Source organism: Ambystoma mexicanum, chromosome 5p, assembly GCF_040938575.1.
Source record: "Ambystoma mexicanum isolate Mex_15411 chromosome 5p, UKY_AmexF1_1, whole genome shotgun sequence".
Lineage (NCBI taxonomy): Eukaryota > Metazoa > Chordata > Amphibia > Caudata > Ambystomatidae > Ambystoma > Ambystoma mexicanum.
Window position 1 is genome coordinate 1316106726 of NC_090930.1, and position 5880 is coordinate 1316112605.

At 51.1% G+C, this 5880-nt stretch overlaps 1 non-coding gene across 1 annotated transcript; it reads right to left on the reverse strand.

The window, feature by feature from the left end:
• Positions 1-1525: 1525 nt before the first annotated feature.
• On the reverse strand, positions 1526-1679 carry LOC138481901 (5.8S ribosomal RNA). Its single transcript, XR_011274490.1, has one exon. It is a non-coding gene; the product is annotated as a 5.8S ribosomal RNA (ribosomal RNA).
• Positions 1680-5880: the final 4201 nt, after the last annotated feature.

Below are 5880 nucleotides of genomic sequence, written 5' to 3' on the forward strand. Positions count from 1 at the left end.
GGACCTCCACCAGAGTTTCTTCTGGCTTTGTCCTGTCCAGGCCTAATTCACCATCTTTCGGGTCCAATCGCACCCGCTCATGCTCCACCTCCGTGACAGAGCGAGTGAGACGGGCCGATGGTGCACCCACCCTGATGGGATCCCACCCCGCCCGGCGCGCACCGGCCCTCACCTTGATTGCGCCACAGTGTTTCATTTGGCCGTCCGACTTGCGCACATGTTAGACTCCTTGATCCATGTTTCAAGACGGGTCGGGTGAGTATCAGACATCACCTCAGACCCCTGGGACCCTTCATGGGCCTGCCCGGCAGCCCAACGTTGTCGGGACGCACTGAAGGCAGTCCACCACAGTCGATAGTCGCATCGGGAGCCCCGTCTCCCGTCGCCGCCCCCCAAGAGGGGCCGGGATGATTGCCGGAGAAAGGCACGCGGTGGTCAATCTCCCTCAGCCCCATGGACACAGCAAAACTGCTGTCAGGGGACTGTAAAACTATATGCCGGAGCGGAGAGCCACCTTCCCCCAGTGGCCTTCCCAGCCGACCCGGCACCGTTTGCGGTGCAGCGCCACTGAGGAAATGTGCTGCTGGGGCGGGGTGTGCCTGGGCGGCAGTCCCGCAAGGGCATCCACCGTTCCTTGCAACCGACCTGCCCGCTGTGTTGAATCCTCAGGGCGATATGCATGGACCCCACCTGTTTACCTCTCAACGGTTTCACACCCTCTTGAGCTCTCGCCCTAAAGTTTTTTCAACTTTCCCTTACGGTATTTGTTGGCCATCGGTCTTGCGCCCGTATTTAGCCTTAGATGGAGTTTACCACCCGCTTTGGGCTGCATTCCCAAGCAACCCGAGTCCGAGAAGACCCAATCCTGGCGTGCCGGAGGCCGGTACCAGCCTAAAACTGCTCATGGGGTGAGACTCAATCAGAAGGACTTGAGCCCCATGAGCGATGCCTGGGAGTCGGTCTTCTGTACACCACATTTCCCATGCCTGCCGCTGAACGGATACACCACATTTCCCATGCCTGCCGCTGAACGGAGATTCGGTGCTGGGCTCTTCCCTCTTCACTCGCCGTTACTGAGGGAATCCTGGTTAGTTTATTTTTCTCTGATTAGAAATATGCCTGATCTGAGGCCGTAGTCGGGGGAGCACAAAGCTCAGGGCGGCCGAGTGTGCGCTGTCCCGGTCTGGGGCCGAAGCCCACATGGCTGCAAGGCCCGTGCTCCAGGGCCATCCTGCACTGGCGGCCATGGGACTCCACAGACAGCCACACGCGGCACGACCAGGTGCCCCGGGGTAGGCTGAAGGTGCGCCTGGCTTTTTTAAGGCCCACTGCTGTTGCCACCACCAGAGCTCCCGAAACCCGAACGAGGCCCGGGACGTGCTGACAATGAGCCTGCGTGCGAGGTCCAGGGATCCTGTGACAGCGCTGATCAGGGTCTGATCTTTTTGGGACGAAGGGAACGGGGTCCCTGCGACAGCCCCAGCTGCGCCCCTGGCAGGGAACCCCGGGGCGATTGATATTCAAGCGACCCTCAGACAGGCGTAGCCCCGGGAGGAACCCAGGGCCGTAAGGTGCGTTCGAAGTGTCGATGATCAATGTGTCCTGCAATTCACACTAATGCTCACAGCTAGCTGCGTTCTTCATTGATGCGCAACCCGAGTGATCCACCGCCAAGAGTCACAGGCAACTTTTTTTGTTTGTTCCAGATGTTGGCCTGACCCTGTCGGTGCAGTAAAGGCCGGGGGAGGCAGTGCCGCCTGTGGCCAGACAGCACAGCGCTGTCAGAGCACTGAACCTTAACAGGGTAAAGCTCCTGGTGACCGAAGAGAAGCTGTTGAACCCGTAGTGCAGTGGTATATTCTTCCCACCAATGTAACACTCAGTTGTATATAAAAACAGTCTGAGCGGTCAATTGGTTGAAAGATGTTTGAAGGATGAACAGGACCCTCTGGAACTCCTGATGACTGCAGGTTCCTTCCCGATGAATGGTAATTTCGCAAGATAGACTGAAAACTCACTGATTGTCAGTAGGGTAAGGTATGGTACATCCCGACAAGAAAATGACAACAGATTGGAAGTAGACAGCCTCTGTAAAGATACAAGAACTATATAAGACAAGGAAAGGCAAAAGAACCAATAACTGGAAAATGAACGGGAAATAAGGACTCTTACTTGTATATCCGTGAGACGGGAAGCAACGAGGAAAGTAGGATGAATTTGATCTCCCCGGATCCACAGAAGAGTCCGAAATGAGCCCAGACTCACGGAGTTGAAGAAATCCTCAGTCCGGTGCAAGACCTATTCCCGCCGGCACGCGTAAGCCTAGAGTGAAGAATCCCAGAAGTGCTACAGGCAGTCTCTAGTCCAGCACTCGTATCCTATTCCCGCCGGCACGCGTACGCCTAGAGTGAATAATCCCAGAAGTGCTACAGGCAGTCTCTAGTCCAGCACTCGTATCCTATTCCCGCCGGCACGCGTACGCCTAGGATGAAGGATCCAAGAGTTCCGGGTCAGAATCAGGTAATCAGACAAAACAAGCATGAGACAAGAATCGAAGTCAAAAGGAAGTCCGGGTCGTAGCAGGAGTTCGTAGCTGAAGTTCGAAGCAGAAGTACCGAGGGCAAGACAAGAGCAAAATCCAATAGACAGGCCAGAGGTCAAGAAGAGACAAGATCCAAAATAGCAAGCACCACTGTAGTAATCCAAAGAAAACAATCAGAAGCACCGAAACAGCAAACTGGGCGGACTTAAGATTGCGTGACCACAACGCGGGAGTCACGTGACCGGGAAACCGGAGCAACACTTGACTGTAGACGTAGTACTGGCCATCGTCGCCATGGCAACCCCCAATGCCTTCGAAACAAGCCTTTAGAGGAATAGAAGCGCTTGTTGCTGTTCCTAGCTATTTTGACTCCCGTAAGTCTGTCGGGTAAGCGGGAACGTGTAGTAGGAATTGGCGTTCTGACAGTATCCTCCCCCAAAGGTCCCCCGAGACCTTGAGATGCTAGAAACTGGGATAATAGCACGGGTGCATGGATGTTGGACTCAGGTTCCCAAGTGCGATCCTCCGGACCGTAACCCTTCCAGTCTACCAAAAACAAACTTACACCACGTGATAGTTTAGTACCCAAAATAGCATTAACCTCATATTCCTCCACCCCTTGTACCAACAGGGGGGGGGGGACGGATAGGTAACCTCACCTGCTCAGAACATGGTTTGACCAAAGACACGTGGAAAACGGGATGTATTTTCCACGTAGGAGGCAATTCCAACTTGACCACAAGGGGATTAATCACCTCCTTAACAACATAAGGACCCACAAAGCGAGGTAACAGGGTTTTATGACCTGGAATACTGAGATTCTTGGTAGAAAGCCAAACACGCATACCTGTAGTATACTGCGGTGCTGGCTGGCGATGGCGATCGGCATACTTCTTAGCCTGTTCCTGCGCATGTATTAAGTGTTCCATAACGCTCTTACGCAACGATGTCAGGTCTCTAAGGCAAGATTGGACCGCTGGACAATCCGAGGATATACAAAAATCCAAGGGTAGAGAGCGTGGGTGTTGTCCATACATGGCATAGAAAGGAGAGACCCCCGTAGAAGAATGCGCAGAATTATTATAAGCGAACTCTGCCATAGGCAACACGGAGAGCCAGGTTTCTTGGTGTTGTAGAATAAGACATCTCAAGTATTGTTCCATGGTGGCATTGAGTCGCTCGGTTTGGCCATCAGTTTGTGGATGGTAAGCCGTAGAATACCTCTCATCAATACCCATGGACTGTGTAAGATGTTTCCAAAAACGAGAGGTAAATTGCGCACCCCTGTCAGTTATTATGATCTCAGGAAGACCAAAGAAGCGGAAGACATTGCGTAAAAACAGGTCCGCCAGAGTAGTAGCGGATGGAAGACCCCGACAAGGCACAAAAAGGGCCAACTTAGTAAAACTGTCGACTACCACCCAAATAGTATCAAATCCACCAATCAAAGGTAGTTCCACTACGAAGTCCATGGAAAGCATGGCCCAGGGTCTAGCAGGTACTGGCAGGGGTTGTAGGAGACCCATTGGTTTGGCCGGGACGGTTTTACATTGAGCGCAAACTGCGCAGTTTGCGATGTACAGCACAATGTCTTTTGACATGAAAGGCCACCAGCACCAGCGCTTGAGTAACTCCAAAGTCTTACGATGACCGGGGTGTGCGGCCAACATGGAGTCATGACACCAAGACATGGCAATCCTGCGGGTATGAGAGTCAGGTATATAGATTTTACCTTGAACGTATGGCAAGGATTGAATTATATCCAGATTAAGATCCTCCAATTCAGGATGTTTTTCTGAGACCCATTGCTGAATGGCTGTCTTCAGGGATGGTTGCAATGTGCAGCCACACACGACCTGGTTGGGTAAGAGTAGTCGACCCTCCTGTGGCCGATGCACTGGGTCTTCAAAAAGTCTTGACAGGGCATCTGCCTTGGAGTGCAACGGCCCCGGACGGTAGGTCAATACAAAGTTGTACATAGAGAAGAACTCATGCCAACGTGCATGGCGTGCTGTGGTGCATTTCAATGATTGAAGAGCCAGTAGGTTTCTGTGATCAGTGAACACTTGAATCGGAGTCTCTGCTCCCAAGAGATGATGTCTCCAAACTGTAAAAGCCTCCCGGACAGATAGCAGTTCACGTTCGGTAATGGTGTAGTTTACCTCATACGGAGTAAGCTTGCGTGAATGATACGCGACAGGATGGAGGATCCCTGTGTCAGGACAAAACTGGGAGAGAACTGCCCCTACTGCCACGTCAGACGCATCGGCCTCTACAACAAACGGTTGTTTGACATTGGGATGTTGAAGTACCGGAGCTGAAGTAAAGGCTTCCTTGAGAGTCTCAAATGAATTCTGTGCTTCGGGATTCCATTGAAACGGATGCTTATTGCTTGTTAAAGCAGTAAGTGGAGCCACAATGCTAGAGAAATGCCTGATGAATCGCCGATAAAAGTTTGCGAACCCCAAAAAAGACTGCAAAGCTTTTAGTGTACCTGGGACGGGCCATTCCAATACAGCCTTGACCTTGGTTTGGCTCATCTGAACACCCTGGTTAGTAATGTCATAGCCCAGGAATTCAACTGAAGTAGTATGAAAAATGCACTTCTCTAGTTTTGCGTATAGATTATTCTTACGCAGACATTGTAGTACTTCAGTAACATGTTGAAGGTGTAGTTCAAGAGAAGGGGAATATATCAAGATATCGTCTAAATAGACGATCACAAACCGATCAATCATGTCCTGAAAAACGTCATTGATGAAATGTTGAAATGTGGCAGGGGCATTACATAGCCCAAACGGCATGACCAAATATTCAAAGAGGCCGTATCTGGTTTTGAATGCCGTCTTCCATTCGTCCCCCTCTCTTATCCTCACTAGATTATAGGCACCCCTGAGGTCCAATTTGGTGTATATCACTGAAGAGCCTAGCTGATCCAAAAGTACTGAAATCAGTGGTATGGGATACTGATTCCGTATTGTGACTGCATTCAGGTCCCGATAATCTATACATGGTCTCAGGTCCCCCTCTTTTTTCGGAACAAAGAACAGGGGAGATGCAGCAGGAGAACGGGAGGGGCGAATGAAACCAGAAGCCAAAGCCTTGTCCAAATAGTCCTTTAAAACTGCATCTTCCTTTAAAGTAAGAGAGTAAATCCTCCCAGAGGGGATCCTAGCTCCCTCCTTAAGGTCTATGGGACAGTCATAAATACGATGAGGCGGTAACTTTTCTGCCTCACCTTTGTCAAAGACATCTGCGAAAGACTTGTATTCTGGGGGTAAAACAGTATTGACAATACCACCTACCATTGAAACAGATTCCAATAAGGCTTGACAGGG